General features: G+C 46.2%; 1 protein-coding gene across 6 annotated transcripts in view; it reads right to left on the minus strand.

The window, feature by feature from the left end:
* Nucleotides 1-17081, minus strand: part of NTF3 (neurotrophin 3) — a 66086-nt gene that overhangs the window by 24304 nt on the left and 24701 nt on the right. Inside the window, exon 1 of one of the 6 annotated variants that reach the window (XM_064377519.1) lies at nt 7014-7139. The exons of the other annotated variants lie outside the window; for them this stretch is intronic. The gene's annotated coding sequence lies outside the window, so the exon portion shown is untranslated. Of the gene's footprint in view, nt 1-7013; nt 7140-17081 lie in introns of those variants that run through there. 6 annotated transcript variants of the gene reach the window in all.

Below are 17081 nucleotides of genomic sequence, written 5' to 3' on the forward strand. Positions count from 1 at the left end.
GGTCTCCAGGCCCCTGTGGATTGCTGTTTCTAAAGGCCATCTGTTCCACATTAATAGCCCATGAAACAGTTTATAAAAGCTGGAGGAATTTCTAGTGCTAGAAGAGACCCAAAAGCCGGTGAGCCCATACTTCTCAACAGAAATCACACTGTGGACAAATAAACTATTTCAAATGTTTATGTAAGATCTAGTAGTAGGAGAGAAGACAGGAGACCAGCAACGAAGAAAATGAATGGAAACTTGCATTGCCAAAAGGAAGGGTGGGAAGGAAAGGCTCTCAAAGCAGGTGTTGACAACATGTGCAGCTTCTGCGAGTATCAGTGGCTGAGAGACATACGTATGCATTTCAAAATAATAGACTTTATCAGAAATCATCTGGGCTACACATTCATCTGATGAGCAGTATTTTATTGTAGAGAGCCTGCAGGCTGGGTGGCATGTTCCACACGTGCATTTGACTTCATAGGTAAGGGGAATGCTCTGTCTTCTGGTCTTACAGCTCTGCAGGCTGAGCAGAGGGGAAGGGGAGACAGTGCTGAATCCCATGTGAAGCCACGGGCAGTCTCCTTCTCCAGCCACCACAGCAGAGACCTGGGAGAAGGCAGGGGGCAAGTTCACCCAGGGACAGGAAATGAAGAGGAGGGCATGGCCCCCTGCCCTGCAGCCATGGGAAGAAGAAGTGGCAGGGGAGACTTAGCAACAGGAACTGCATGGATGGTTCACTCAGGTTACAGTCAGGACTGCAAGCGGAATGCCCCAGGAACACAGATGTCCCTACTTCTGCCTCAGCATTCAGGCCACGACACAGGATTCAGGAGTCAAACTTTAGGGTGAGGGGGTGTTTTCCTGCTGCAAAACTTGGATGTACTAGACACTCCCTCCTGGAGCTTATGGCAGTTAATCCAGCTTCCTGCTCTTGGCAGCGATGAGAGAAAACTCCTGTCTTCATATCAGAGAAAGGGAAGAATCCCAACTGTATGACTTCTTCTCATTCAAACCTCCACGCCAGAAGTCTCTCTTAAAACGAGCTCAGGAAAAAGTAACAGTGCAAAAGGGAAACGAGGTCCCTCTCCCTCTCTTTTTGTTTTAGTACAGGGAATCTTACTGAATCATAAATGTGCGTAATTAAAAGAAACAATGCACGCCATGAGTCTAAAATTATCCCAAAGCGGCCGGCGGATCATGAGGACAGAAGTTTGAGACCTGTCTGGCCAATATGGTGAAATTCCATCTCTACTAAAAATATAAAAATTAGCCAGGCATGGTGGTGCACACCTATAGTCCCAGCTACTTGGAAGGCTGAGGCAGAAGAATTACTTGAAACCGGGAGGCGGAGGTTGCAGTGATTGTACCACTGCACTCCAGCCTGGGAGACAGAGCAAGACTCACTTTTTTAAAAAAAGAAAATAATGTTAAAAAAATGCATAGTTCAAAAATTTTTGTTAATTTGAAATGTGAAAGAGAGACATATTCCACAAGATCTGTGACCTTCAAGGAAGGCTTGTTCAGTGTTTCTACATTTTTTCTACATTTAGCCTTACTGGTCAGGGTTAGTTCTAGATTCATCATGAATTCTTATGTCCATAGTCGCCTGTATGTAAGTGGAGCTGTGCAACTTTCCCCATTAGGCTGTGCACTGTGACAGTCACTGCGCCCTGGAGACTGTCCACCAGCCACACCATGGTGACCTGGGCCCCCAAAGACACCTGCCAGTGCAGTCCTGTCTTTCTCGTGGGACTTTCCGCAGGCCACCTTTCTGTCCCCGCTTCTCTCCCTTCACAGTGTGTGTCTAAGCTCTGCCACCACCCCTCCAAACCCTCCCCTTCTAGTCTGCTGTTTGGGAAAATGGCTCTCATGTCATTATGGTCTGACTCCTCCTGACTTCAGGGTTCAATGAATACAATTACATTTTTGGAATTCACAAAAACACTTTTCTCTCTTAAGTGCCCAGCTCTGGCAATTAAAAGCCACAACTTGCCAGAATTTTCTGTTATAGATTTCCAAGGATTCAGCAAATTCTCCTTCTGTCTTTTTTTTTTTTTGAGACAGGGTCTCACTCTGTCTCCTAGGCAGGAGTTCAATGGCACGATCGTGGCTCACTGCAGCCTCAACCCCCTGGGCTCAAGTGATCCTCCCATCTCAGCCTACCGAGTAGCTCGGACTATAGACATGCAACAGGAGGCCAGGCTAATGTTTCTATTTTTAATGGAGATGAGGTTTTGCCATGTTGCCCAGGCTGGTCTCTTACTCCTGGGCTAAAGCAATCCACCTGCCTCGGCCTCCCAAGGTGCTGGGACTACAGGTGTGAGCCACCACGCCCAGTCGCCTTCTCTGTTCTAGGTGGTGTCCACCCTCCCCTCTGAGTGATGGGTGTTGATGACCCACCTGGTAGAGGGAGATCTTCTTTATCCCCCATAAGAGTGTCCTGTGTCACTGTATCCCAGCATAACCAAGGCAACGTCGGCATCAAGCTAGTAGGATTCATGTGTGGTGAATAGACTGAGATGCTATCGCTAAGCTCTAAACTACCGTTTTTCAGTTCACATCCATATTGTCTTTACAGCCTGTATCAGAGCCTGCCTTGGGCTGCCTCATATCTTTTCTCTCAAATACAAGAAAGGACTCGTAACAGCATAGGCACGAAGACTGAAGCGGAAATGTTATGGTACAGGTGAGAAGTGTATCAGATGGAGAAGCAAACACCCCCTCACTAGACACAACTCCATTACCTGCCCTCAGCTGATAACTAGTTTTTGGCCCAGAATTAGATAGCTGTTCTTGAAAAGTAAAAAGAGGCCCTAGTGTTCTCAAAATGAATCCAGTTTAGGTGATGTGCATTCAGATACTGATTTGGAGGAAGAAGAAAAGTAATTACAGGCATGGTGGAAAACGTCTCTCTCTTTCAATACATCATATACATACATCGTATGTCATATATACCCATATATATGTGCACTTAAGTGTATATATATAAGACAGCCAGAGGTGGAGGACGCAGCATGAATCACACAACCAAATCAAGGCAGAGTTGATATCACTAAACAGACTGTGATTATGTTGATTGAAACCAGATTTAAAGGACCTGGGGAATTTGTTTGGGAACAGAGAATAGGACCAAAATATTTCCTCAGAGAGGAAATCTCATCAGAGGGAAAACGTGGAGGGTGGAGGGGCAGGCGTGGTAGGGAGGTGGGGAGCAGGGCAGCACAATGCTTTAGGACAGAGTCTGGGGAAAAGGAATGAGAATTATTCTCTCTCCACTTTCAAGGGTGTCTGAGGGGTACAGCATGATAAATTCAGGGGAGACACTGATGGGACAAAGGGAAGGATAGAGGAGAACAGGACAGGCAGCGGAGGAGGGCTGGTGTGTTTGTGGCTTTGCTGCAGCACTGGGAAATACACTCATTCCGATTTGGAAATTGAACAGCGAAACATACCTCATCTGTGTCAGAATTCAAGGATGGACGTTCATCATGCATAGGTTTGAAAGAGGTAAGATTAATGGACAGGTCTAACAGGATGCATCGAGAGAATCTCTTTAGACACAGCCAAGTGAGGAGGGGTGAGAGGAGGGAGATGGAAGCATCTGGCATTTGGCCAATCCCTTGGAGAAGAAACAGGAGAAACTGGCACATTCAGAATCCCACCCTTCCGAGCTAGTCAAAGCCAGTGGCAGCTGTAGGAAGCAGAGCCTGATCGAATGGAATTACTAAACATCTCAGATACAGCACAAGGTCACACTCACCTGGGGGATCCTCATGTACATGTTTTGAAATGACAGTGGCATTTAAAAAACAGTGATCATAGACAAGCAGGATTTTAGCACTCAGAGGAACTCTCAACTTTCACTTTATAGCTGAAGAAACTGTGGTTCCAAAAGTGCAGGGGAACTGCCCAGGTCACACGGCCAGCTAATGCTCAAGCTGGACCTGGCTTTTGTGCCCCCAATTAAATAAAAGTTTCTACCTGTTTTATATTTCAAAATTTCTGCTGCTTTTGTAACAACAACTTTGTAACCCTCAATCAATCAACTAAATAATAGAACACACCCAAGGGAATATGTCCTAAGAACAGGTAAGTCAGATATGGAGAGGAGCACCCAACACCCCAAAGACGTCTTCCTCCCAGGCACTATGATGTCCACATCTGGGGAATCACTTGTCTTTTAGAGCAATGCTATCATTCCCATTACTGACCTGGGGGCAGGACAGAGGAAGAGGTCTGATAAAGATCACAGAAACCAGCTCTTAACATTTCCCTCCCATTGCCCCAAAAGGGAGCTTGGCAAGCCCCTGAGTTTTTTTTTATTTTTTTTATTTTTTATTTTTTATTTTTTATTGCATTTTAGGTTTTGGGGTACATGTGAATAACATGCAAGGTTGTTGCACAGGTGCACACGTGGCAGTATGATTTGCTGCCTCCCTCCCCTTCACCTATATCTGGCATTTCTCCCCATGCTATCCCTCCCCAACTCCCCACCCCCCCACTATCCGGACAGGAAAAATGTGGCACATATACACCATGGAATATTATGCAGCCATTAAAAAGGAGGAGTTCACATCCTTCGTAGGGACATGGATGAACCTGGAAAACATCATTCTCAGCAAACTGACACAAGAACACAAAATCAAACACCACATGTTCTCACTCATAGGCGGGTGTTGAACAAGGAGAACACATGGACACAGGGAGGGGAGCACTATACACGGGGGTCTGTTGGAGTTTTTAAGGGTATGAAGGAGAATTCGTAGGGTTAGCAGGTCCCTGTTGCTTCCTCCCCTCTCTCACCCCTCCCATAAACAAAATTAACAAGTACAGAGAGTTCAGATTCGATAGTCAGTCTCAGGGCAGATGGCTGTCAGTACCCCCGGGAAAACCCAGCCTACAGCATTTCTTGCCTGTTCATTTTGAAGTGGAGGAATTTTCATTTTCAAGTTTGAACAGGAGACTACCCAGGAAAGAATAAAAAAAAGCAAATAGTATTTTGGTGAGTAGGCAGTCCTTTCTGGATATATTTCTTTACCACATTTGAGCAGATTTCGAGTTCCCATTTCCCCTCTTATCCCCTTTGCTTGTCTCCCCCTCAAGCATGAGTGTTTGCACATACATGCCACTTCTGGAATGAAATGATGGCTAGGAAAGTCTGGATCAAAAGAAGAATTTGTCAGAAGAATTATGAGGGAACAAGAACTTGTTGTAAAAGACACCCTTGGGGCTGGCAGGACATTCTTATAGCATTATCCTTGCAGGCTGGTTTTAGAACTCAACTGTACAAAATGGGACAGGCTGTAGTTCCATTTATACTCAGTTTACCTCTGGAAACAGCAGGGAAGTAGAACATCATTAGCCGCACTCACCACTGTGCTTCTCATTATAGGATGCAGCAGACAGACCTGGGTTAGCCATTTAGGAAGAACCTAAATGACACTGAGCGGTCATGGAGCTTGCCTCTCCCAAGGATGGATTTAAAGCTCTGGTGAGATGACAGGCTGGAGGCAGCTCAGCCTGAAGACTAGGCCACGGGCTGCATGATCCCCACAGATCCCTTGCAGGTTCCTTTTCTGGCCATCTTGGTCTGGATAGTCTTCAGGGAGGCTGAGACACATTGGGCACCAGGGAGGCTGAAAGTTGGGGGACCTGCACTTTAATCCCAGCTCTACCACTTACAAGTTGAGTGGCCTTGAGCAATTCCTATCAGATCTCTGAGGCTCAATGGGGAGCTAAAAGAAGAAATTTCTGGTGGAAATGTTTCTTGAGTAGCTACTCCTGGTTCATGGTTCCATTAGACAGGCATGGATGTTGGCGTAAGATAGATGCCAAGTCCTTGGTGGAGCTGCTACTGCTATGGTTTCCTTGATGGAGCAGCTCAATAGGATCCCTGGCCTGGGACTCAGAGGATCCAGTTCCACCAGGTGAGCCAGACAGCATGGTGTGGTGGGGATGGGGGCCTGGAAATCAGACAAGCTAAAAGGCTTGCGTGGCCATCAGCGGTCTGAGTGAGAGCCACATGATTTCTGCAAGCCTCGGGTTTGCCAAATGTAAAATCAGGCTACAGTTATGAGGAATAAATGAGGCATTTCATGATATATGCCTGCTGTGCACACTGCTTGGCAGATGGGAGGCATCCAATAAATAGTAGTTCCCTTCATTTAGGAAAGTCCTACCTTTGACCTTAATTTCCCACTGGTAAACTTCTGGGGAATAAACTGCCTTCTCTCTGCTGCATGTGAATGCTGTGCAGATGAAATAACACAAACACACGTTGTCATGGTGTTACTACCTGAGAATCCAGATATAAAAGACCTCATTCCCAGCAGCAGGAATCATTCCGGATCAAAGCTGTGTCAGCTGCCCTATTCTTGGCAACAGGCTGCAGTCAGAGTTCTCTATTACCTTGAATCTGGCTCTCCCTGAAGCTGTCCCCAACAACCCAGCCCACAATGGCCTCTCTTAGCTCCAGAACCCACTGCTCTGGGGAAGAAGGGGATGCTTCTCTCATAAAGTGGGGAGAAGCCTGAACTGAGGGTGGGAGATGTGAGCCTGGACATATGGATTCACCTCTCTGAGCCTCAGCCTCCATATCTGGAAAAAAGAGATAACAACAGCTGACCTGTCTGCCTTAGGGGGCTCTTTTCAGTCTCTAGTGATAAAATATGAGTGTTAAATGAACGCTAAAGAGAAGAATGAAGAAGATGATGATGACGTCATTTCACATGTGAATGACTTGCCTTCCTAATGAGGCTGCCAGTTGTTCAGGTGCTCAGAAGTGAAGATCTTCACATAGTCTGGCTTATGTTCTTCACCTCTGCCCTCTAACCCTGGGATGTAAACAGCCATATCAAGCACGTAAGATACTCAATACATTCATATAATCATAATTTTCTCATGTAATACTAAATTCATATGAATTCATGTAAGTGCAAGTAAGAGAGAGCACGGTCACTCTGAGCAGTGATGACAGAAAATCTTCTCTAAATCAGAGGTTCCAAAGCTTGGCCCTGTACCACACTCACCTGCAGCAGTTAATATGCAGATTCTCAGGCCCCACTCAGGCTCACTGGAACATCTTCATCAAGGGATGGGGCTTAGGAATCTGTGCAGATGCTCCTCAACCTATGGCCCCTCCTAAGTTGAAAATACTGTAAGTCAAAAGTGCATTTTTGATTGATGGTATCTTCAACTAATCATGGGTTTATTTCAAATAACCCCATTGTAAGTTGAGAAACATATTGAATGCATATCACTTTTGCACCATTATAAAGTCGAAAAATTGAAAGTCCAATCATTGTTAAGTTGGGGGCTGTGTGTATCCTAAAAAATTCTTCCATAGTGACTCTGATAAACATCAGGTCTGGAAACCACGGCTCCTTCCATGTCTATCTATCTGCCGCCCTTAGATTGGCAGGCATCTCTACCCCACATAAGCCCAGCACAAGCCTAGCACAGGAACCAGTCAAAAGTGTTTGCTGAACTGAGCTGAAATTCCAAGTTGGTGGTCCTGCAACGTAGAATCTGTTGGAGCCTCTCAGGAAGGAACAGTCATGCTGTCTACCTGCATTTCTTTCCAGGGAGTTAGTCATACCAGTGTAAAGCATACTGGGCCAGTGCAGAAAAACAGACAAAGCACAGCTCAAGCCATGTCCAGAATTGGCCCCTTGGCTTTTATTTCCATATGGAAACAAATACCATTTTATTCCCACTCCCATTTCAAAGAGGCATTATTAAAAAATAAAAATAAATAAATGATTTACTTTTATCGCCTTTTCTTTATGATGCCAAGTCATAATTCAACCTCCTAATTTCATAGATATGAAAACTGAGGCCCAGAGAGAGGCAGCTGCTTGTCTAAGGTCACACAGCAAGTCGGTATTCCAGTAGTGCGATACAATGGAAAGATGACTGTACCATTTATGCAGTTATCTGAAACATATCTGAAATGACTCCATACTGATGACTCCATACTGAAGTCATTTTATTACTGCTAAGCACCAGACTTCTGCCTCTAAAACATAATTTCATTATAAAGAAGAATCCTTCTTCTTAGGCCACATCCTTTACATAAATCCATCCTTAATAATTTTCACCCTTCAGTGCTCTTTGTCACCACATCCTCAATCTTGTGGATCCTTCTGTCTGTCCGTCCTATGCCCACCCCAACCATCTCTGCCTATACACCTTTAACCCTGCTGCTAGACTGATCTCAAATGCCACAAAGGCTACCTCCTCCATGAAGGCTTTTGTTATTGGGCACCTTCAGACTCCCAGGATATTTTGATGATCTCTTTTGTAGCTCTTCTATTTTACCTTGTCTGTTGGGTATTTGTTTACCTCTCGTGACAGTTTCTATGTTGTGGGAAGGCAGAGATTTTGTTTATACCTATCAATATCCCCTCATTGTGTAGCATACACTTAGATGATTGCCAGGCATTGATTTAATTAAACTGAGTCTTGATCTGATGGAACCATCTGGGTCCCATCTCTTTCATTCCAGAGGAAAGGAGATAATACTCCTGGCTAATCTTTGCTATGAAGTGTTCACATTTGAATGGATACACAAAGAACTCAAAGAGAATTTAAAGGCAGGTGGAGGAGATTTATTCAGTTTGTCCCTCTCAGTGCAGATCAGTTGGATGAAAAAAGATAGTTGATTCAGAAGGCACTATATGTATAACTTGAGAAAGGCGTTTTGAAGTCACTGATATCTCAGGATGTATGAATTCATGATTTTAAGGATTTCATTTGCCCAAAAAATGTTCCCTGGTGTTGCTGCTCTGAAAATAACCCCTTACCAGTCTGGAGGCAGGGTCCAGTGCTAGTCTAATATTGTCTTGAAGAAGGCATCCCCTGGGATGCCCTGCAGACCACTCTCCAGTCTTCTAACCCTGGATTGAGGTAATCTACGGTGAAACCTCTTTCAAAGAAGCCTGTCCTCCTGCCTGCAAATCACCCCCATTTTTTCATCTCCATTAGTGAGAAACATCCTGAAAAGAATCACATAAAGAGTTCTACCAAGACCCCTTCCCTGGCTCTCTTTGGTCACAGCGAAGCTGCTCTGGAGATCCAGAGCTAAGGCAGGCCTGGCCTTGGCACACGGCTCAGCATGCAGTGTGTGCTTAAAGAAAGCCCATCACATCATAACACCTGGGTATTAACTCCATCCTTCCAGGGTAACAAGGGAGCATTATATTATTTCAGGAAAGAGAGATTTAATAAGCATCTTAAGAATGTGAAGTTAACATCAGTTAGAATTAGAGGGTCCAGCTGTTGTCTAACTGCCTTCGCTGAGGATGTTAAAAGAAGAATGAAGTCCTCTCTATTGTTCCATACCTGGAGTGTAACATGATGTGCCTGTGCCACTGCAAATTCACCCCTGGCTATCACTTGATGGGTGCTTACAACGCACCAGATACTATTCTAGGAACCATCACATACATTATCTTACATGTTATAAATTATCTTACTTAATCCTTACTTCAAGCCTCTGTGATAGGCATTATTTAATATTATAGCGGAGGAAGCTGAGGTTAGAGAATCATTATTAAAATTAGTTATTAATAAGTAGTAGGTCAGTAGCTTAAATTCAGGTATTCTGACTCTAATCCTAATGTTCTTTACATTAAACCAGAGATGGCAAATTGGTTACAATCCACGTTCTAAATCAAATTAATTGGTATAGAGCTACTTAGAGACCTATGTTGAGGATTATAAAACCTTTGAAACTCAATGAGAAAGAGTGCTGTGACTGATCAGTGATGTCTGTTGTGGGAAAAGGCATGACAGTGGAAAATAATGTTGTAATTGATTAGTGATGTCTGCTGTAGGCAAAGACATGAGAATGGCAGCACAGGTGCTGTATTTATTTGTCATCCCTGCACTAAGACATACTTCACTGAATGAACAGGTTGTCCTGTGACAATATTTTACCACAAATCCAGTTTACTATCACATCCTTTAAAAATTTCCCCATACACATCATACACATAACCCTTGGACATTTTCAACATTCTCTAGTTTTCTTTTCCAAGTCTTATGAGTTCTTTACATTTCTTTTTAAATAGTTATTCCAAAATAAGGGTCTCGGATCAGCGTGGTTCATGGCCACAGGTTTCCCTCGTAAGGGCTTCTTCCTGTAGGCTGTCCCAGTTCAACCTTCCTCATCATCCGGAGAACTCCTTTGAGGATAGAAAACCTTCTCAACACACAGAGGGGGCGTGATTTATATGACCCTTGAATATGCTTTCCTGGGACGATCATTATTGACTGAGGACTGTTGCTGACGGAGCATAAAGAATGAAGTCAAGGAGAGGCAGGTGTATGAGACATGGTGGGAGGGGGTGAGGAGATGGGGCTTGGCTTGGAGGGTCACAAAGTAGGTAGCTGAGAAGTTGCTTTCAGGGCTTAGCTAGGATAGTGCTGCCTGTTTTGAGCAGGGAGCTGAGGAGAGCACAAAGAACACGGGAATGAACAACACCCCATGTAGCTAACCATTTAAAAATAATAGTAAAAGGAAAGACTAAGGGGAAAATATCCCTTCTTCACTTTAAGTCTGCTGTCTTAATCATCTAAGTCATCTGGATGTTTTGCTGCATGCAGGACTGACCACAGCTGAGAACCCAGAGACCAGATCCTACCCCGGGCCCCCTTTAAAGTGATTAAACTTGTATCAGACTATGCTGGACCTCCTGACAGCACAGATGTCATGCTTGGAGCAGCAACCCTGGGAAATACTCATTGGGCAAATCAAGACCTTAAAAAATAATTACAGTTCGCACATCCTGAAGCAATAATGACTTCAAAACTCCCTTCACATGTGATTTATACATAAGTATAGTTCTCCCTTGAACCTTCCCCTCCATTCCCACTCTGCACACTCCACCCAAATCCAAGTGGTTAGAAAGTCAATATTCACAGGTCCTGCTAAAAGGCCCAGATGGAAAAACCCTGGTCTGCATCAGGAAGAAAAGAAGTGCTAACACCACCTGCTATTAAAATTCTCATACACCCAATTGTGCAAAAATGTGAATGTGTGTGTTTGTGTGTGTTCCAAGATGTTCAAAGAAAAAAGAAGAAAAATTAATTAAGCCTACACCTCTCTGCCAAGGAATCAAATGCTCTCTGGGGCCTGGTATTAAGGCAAAGAAATGCAATCTTACAGAGCTGCTAGTTCTGATCCAGTTTATTGTGGAAAGAGGGGAGAATGAGGTTAAATCTGGGGTGGGGGCTCTGCTATTGACCTAGCTGATTTTATTTTTGTTATCCTTGGGAAGGTGACCCAGGTGGGGAAAGGGAATGATCATTAAATGGGTACCTATTCTATGCCAAGCAGTGGCACACATAGAACTAGAAAGGAACAGACAGAGATGGAGAAAGTCCTGGGATGACTGGCCTTGTGGTGATAAAAAAATGAAAGCAAAGTTTCCATGGAAGAAACTTAAATGCATATTGCTAAATGAAAGGAGCCAGTCTGAAAAGACTTCATGCTGTATGATTCCAACTACTATGACATTCTGGAAAAGGCGAAACTCTAGACAGTCAAAAGATTGGTGGCTGCCGGGGACTGGTGACAGAGGAGGGAGGAGGGGTGGGTAGGTGGAGCACAGGAGAGTTTTAGGGCAGTGAAACTATTCTGTACGCTATAATGGTGGATACATAATATTATGCATTTGTCATAACCCATAAAACTGTGTTAACACAAAGAATAAAGTTTAATGTAGGCTATAGACTTGAGTTAATAATGATGGGTCAATATTTGCTCATTAATTGCAACAAATGTATCACACTAATGCAACATGCTAATAATGAAAGAAATTGCGGCGTGAAGAAGAGGAGTTTATGGTAATACTGTAATAGTTCATTAATTTTTCTGTGAACATAAAACTATTCTAAAAATTAAAGACCGTAAATTTAAAAAAAATGAAAGATTAGTGGTGCCTCTGTGAAGCCCCAGTGGGAGGGTGGTGAGGTGGAACCAGGAAAAGGGAAAGGCAAGAGGACAAGCTGGCCCTTTAGGGCAAATTGCAAATCAGGACGAGCATCTGGAATGGCAAATCAGATACTTTTTCAATGTCAGACTTAAAGGCATGGACCAAGAGCACAGATCTCACATGCTGGAGAAGAAAGAACTGGAGGCCAGAGACCCCAGAGAGAAAACAGCTGAAAGAACGCAGCTCCTCTAAGGTCCTGCTGATAAAATCTGCTCTGGGACCAAGGCCCTTCCTGGGAAACAATAGCCACAGCACCTTGATAACCTGCGTCTAGGACATCCGCGGAGCTCTGGCCTTTTCTTTCTCGTATTGCAACTGCAGGTGTAAAGAAATGGAAATGAAATTTCACAGCCAGGCAATGATCCAATATGCATGTTCCTCCCTGAAGATAACTGAAATAAGAAAACAGCACAAGAGAAGATGAAATCTGCTTATAAGACCCCAGGGAAATAGCCTGTTGCTCTAGTGTGAGGGGAAGGAGGCAGTGCAGTGTATCACCCTAGCAGGGGAGTAACAGCAACATCTTTGAAAGTGAAGGACAGATGTGTCTTTAACTGGGGGACCCGGGGACAGAGACTGAGCCTTGAGCTTCCCAAGCCCTCTTCTCAGACACTCTTCAGCTGGCAAGAATTGGCTGCCTCTAGGTAGAGGGGTTTCCAAGAAACTTTATCAGGGTCAAAGAGGAAGGGTGTGGTTGGCCTCCATCCTCTGACGTCATCCCATCTGAGAATCCAGAAGAGGAAGAGAAGATGAGCTCTAAGTACAGAAATAGCAGGTTTTAGCGAGCCAAACCAGGCATTACCTTTGGGAGGAAGGAGAACACAACCACAGCGTTCACCAAGGGAAAAATGGAGACAGAAAGGAAAGCCAGTCAGCAAAGAGTGAGCTCCAGGCTCTGTTGTTATAATCAAACCTGCCCCTTGTTATAATCAAACCTGCCCCATCGTAGATCTAAGGCAAGTGGGATTTTCCATGGCACGTCAAGAGTATAAACTAAAGAGTGAGTTACCATCCTATAAAATAGATGAAGGGTTTGGGCATGCCCATGTGAATGAGCAAGGTTGTCTGTCAATGTGTGCGTGCACGTGTGTGTGTGTGTGTGTATGTGTGCTTGCTTTCCCTACTGACTGGTCACAGAGAAACGAGGACCAGTTTGTCCACCTGCCAAAATCATTTCAGAGCTTGTTTAAAGGACTTTCAAAGAAGGAATAAGCTCCTTGTGGGAAAGGATTAAACCGCATTCAACTTTTTGCCTGATTGTGTGGCATGGAGCAAATGTTTGCCAAAGTGAATGAGGCTTAGTCACCTGTTCTGGGAATTCGTAGTGCCACCCCGAGGAAGTTTTTTTCCTTAATCCCAGCTCTGATCTTTGATCTTATTCCAGATTTCTGCTAGGCAAACACCTTTTGTTCTCACTCATTCATTCATTCATCAACTCTGTATTGGCTGCTTATTATAAGCCAGACACCGTCAGGTGTGGTTTGGAATGCTGCTAGGAACAAGTGGGAATTGTTCCTGGCCTCAAGAAGTCCAGAGTCTCTTGAGAAAGGTGTTGAACCGGGAGCTACAGTGAAAAAAAATGCTGGGTGCTGGGGACGCTGCAGGATGCAATGGGAGTGTGTGGCGGGGAGCCCCAGCATACGACAGAGGACTAGGGACAACCTCCCAGAGGCGGTCATGCTCAGGTGGCCACTGCAGGGTACTAACAGTCAGGGAAGAAAGGGGTGGTGGCAGAAAAGAGGAGAGCTGCAGTAGTGGGAGCACACACCCAGGTGCTATGGCTCAGAGGCCAGAAGGTGCAAAACGCAGGATGGCTGCTTCATGAGGTATGAGTGAGAGAGAGGTGAAGAGAGTGTGAACAGTGTTGAAAAACAAGGACTCAGAGGCACTGGAGAGCCATTATAAGATTTCAAGAAGAAAAATGGCTCAATTAGCTTTCCAAAGTGTGGAGAATGGCAAGAGATGATGGTGGTTTTGATTAGCGCAGTGGCAGGGTGATGAGGAGACCTGGATAAACTCCAGAGGCATTATGGAGGTTAGAATGATGATGACTGGTGGCTGCCTGATCTGCAGATGATAGAGCGAGAGAAGCTGAGGTGACTTCCACGTCTCCGACTGAACCACACACTAGAGTCACAGGTGGTTCCATTTATTAAGGTGAAAAACAATGGAGAAGAATCACTGGAGTTGGGAGAGTCTGGGGCACAAAAGGAGCCCCTGTTCAGCTTGGCACACACTGAGTTTTATGAGCCCATAAAGACATTTGGGGTATCTATATCCGGCTGGATATATGGGTCTGTAGCTAACACAAAGTAATTGTGTATTTGAGATATAAGAGACCTGGGATGCTTGGAATTGGCTATGGAAGGTGTATGGAGAGAGGAGAGCCCAGATTAGATAAAGGAGCAAAAGTCAGCTAAGGAAAGTATTCAGAAACAGCCACAGAGGTAGGACAAAAACCAGTGTGCCGTGTGGTATCCCACCAAGGAAAGAGAGAGTTTCACGAAAGAAGACGTCATGGAAGGGCCGGGCAAGGCAAAGCCAGAGAAGGGTCTGTGGTAAGGTGATGGTGGAAGCCAGACTGCAAGGGGGTTAAGCACCGAACGGGAAACGAGGACATGGAGTCTCCACTGAAGAAGTTAGGTGTGAAGAGGAGGAGACTGTCAAGGCAGGAGCTGGAATGGAGGAACAGAGGAGCACCAGTGGCCACCAGTCACAGAACCCTGAAACTTCCTGGCAATGACAAGATCCGGTTAGTTTCTAACTTCTGATGCCTCAAATCCTAGTACGCCATGACTTTATACAGTTCCTGCTCTTTCTGGAATGCAAAACACTTCCTGTTTCCTCTTTGTTCTCATTTTATACCTGTGCAGCAAAAGGACCGAGATGTTATGTTCTTCCTCTTGCGGGTGAGCAAACCCAGGCACAGAACGCGTCTGCTCTGTGAGCCTGTGGACCCGGGGACAGGCAGTGGAGGTGGAGGCCACTCTGCAGGCCCCCTGCCTCCCTCAGCACCTCTCCCGTACCTGCCCCTGCGGGCCACTTGGCACACTCATGGTAGCTATGCAGCAGTCATTTAGGGACTCTGGGTCAACTTGGGCCCAAATCACTTGACCTACAGGAGCTTGCTCTGCTCCCCTGTCTGTTTCAGGAAGCCTGGTAAAAGTCTTGGCAAATACCAGAGCCCAGAAACAGAATCTGGTCCTCGTCATCCCATCTGTGCTGAGCTGTGGGAGGGAATCTTACACAAACTTCCCCTCCCAGAGCCAGACACTCAGCAGAGCTCTGACCCCTAGTGCCTGCTCCAGGGGCTGGGGATGGGGGTGGAAGTGGGCCCCCAGAGCTCACAATCAGGGCTGCAAACAGAATGCAGACCCATTCTCCCCTCTGCCCCAAGAGCTCTCTGAGGAACCAGGTCCACCCTGCCTGAGGTGGTTAGGTGCCGTCGGTCCCACAAGTAGGGATGGATTAAATACTCTTGGCAGAGTTCCACCTGGGGCTGAGGGGTCCACAGCTCCCAGTGTCTCACTGATTTCTGGGGTGAGTAAAGGAAGCTAAAGGCCGCTGCAAAAATCACAAAAGCAGGGTACCATCCACTCTTTTTTTCCACGTATTAATCAATGTGATTCTCAAAACAACTGTCACTGCCCTACCAAAGGGCATTTGGAAATGTGTCAAGATGTTTCTGGTTGCCATGGTGACTGGAAGGGGATGATGCCACTGGCATTTAAAGCTTGCAGTGCATCCTGTACCACTAAGAACCATCCCATCCCAAGTTTCCCTGCTAAGGAAAGCTCAACCCCAGCTGAGGACTGACAGCCCACCGTTGACTGGAGGTCCCGGTATGCTTGCAAGAAGTCACAGATAAGCAAACACTGGCCTCTCCTGCCACAAACATGCTGTCTTTTTTCTTCAGCGTCCCGCACAGCTGTGAGGTTTATCTGGGCTGGGGTGGGCAATCATGACCCCCAGCCTGCCAGAGAATGTCCTGCTTTCTCAGACTCTGTGGGCTGACTGAGTCTAACCACTGACCCTCACTCCTGACACTTCTCCCTGCATATCCCTCACCATCCATGAAAGACACTTTAGCGAAAAGAAGGACAAAGCCTGCTCCTTGCAAGGCAGCATCTTGGAGTCAGCAGCGTGTTCCCGGTCAGCTGCTGTGTGCCCTGAGCAAGACATGAACTTCTCTGAGCCACACCTCCTTGTCCCTAGCACCCATCTAAACAGGGAATAGACACTGACCTCTCACTGCCGAGGGTGCATGTGGGCTATCCTGGAGGCCATGAACAGGACTTGAGGCCCCTTCTATCACAGTGTCTGTGTGTGTGTTGGGGGGGTACTGAGGTCAAATGGATGGGGGGCTGAGGGCTCTGTTAGGACAGGACTCCTGGAGTCCAAGAGGAGATCAGGCCCAGGCACTTCTGCCCCCAGACCCGACTTGCATGCATCGTCCTGCCGCCTCCTGGACAGCTTACAACACCTAACCCAGGCAGTCATGGGCTGTGCTCAAGAAGCTTGGCATAAGCCTTCCAGAGCTGACAATGATCAAAGACAGATGTATGCCGTCAAAGAATACTAACGGGGATCATGAAAAGGAGTAGCACGCTTGCATGTGCAGAGACAGGAGCTGGGAGGGGAGCAATGGAGGCTGTTTCAAGAGCGCGGGCAGGCACCAGATGCAGGCCATGTGACGCAGTGGGCAGGGCAGCCCCACTGGAAGATGTTTCCACAGGAAGAGGGGCTGTGCTCGCTGCAGGAGGTTGGAGTCCAGTGCTCCCATTTGCTCCACACATTAGGCTCCAGCTGAGAATGCTGTTCTGGCCAGGAAGGGATCCTAGAGAGCACCCATCCACCGCCCAGTCTCACTTACAGAGAAACTGACGCTGGAGATGTGAAGTGCCTAGGCCGCAGGGATGCAGCCTCATGGCAGGGCCAGGACAAGCACTCCGGGCTTCCAAACAGCCTTCTGCACCTCCCCACCAATGCGCCGTTCTGCTTGCTGTACCTTCTGGGCCTCTCTGCCCTCCCAGGCCCTCTGCTTTCCAACACCCTCCGTCTACTCCCCCTTTTCCCTACTGACTGTCCTCCTTGCTT

Source organism: Aotus nancymaae, unplaced genomic scaffold, assembly GCF_030222135.1.
Source record: "Aotus nancymaae isolate 86718 unplaced genomic scaffold, 86718_ANA_hifiasm-v0.15.2.pri h1tg000016l, whole genome shotgun sequence".
In the NCBI taxonomy this organism is placed as follows: domain Eukaryota; kingdom Metazoa; phylum Chordata; class Mammalia; order Primates; family Aotidae; genus Aotus; species Aotus nancymaae.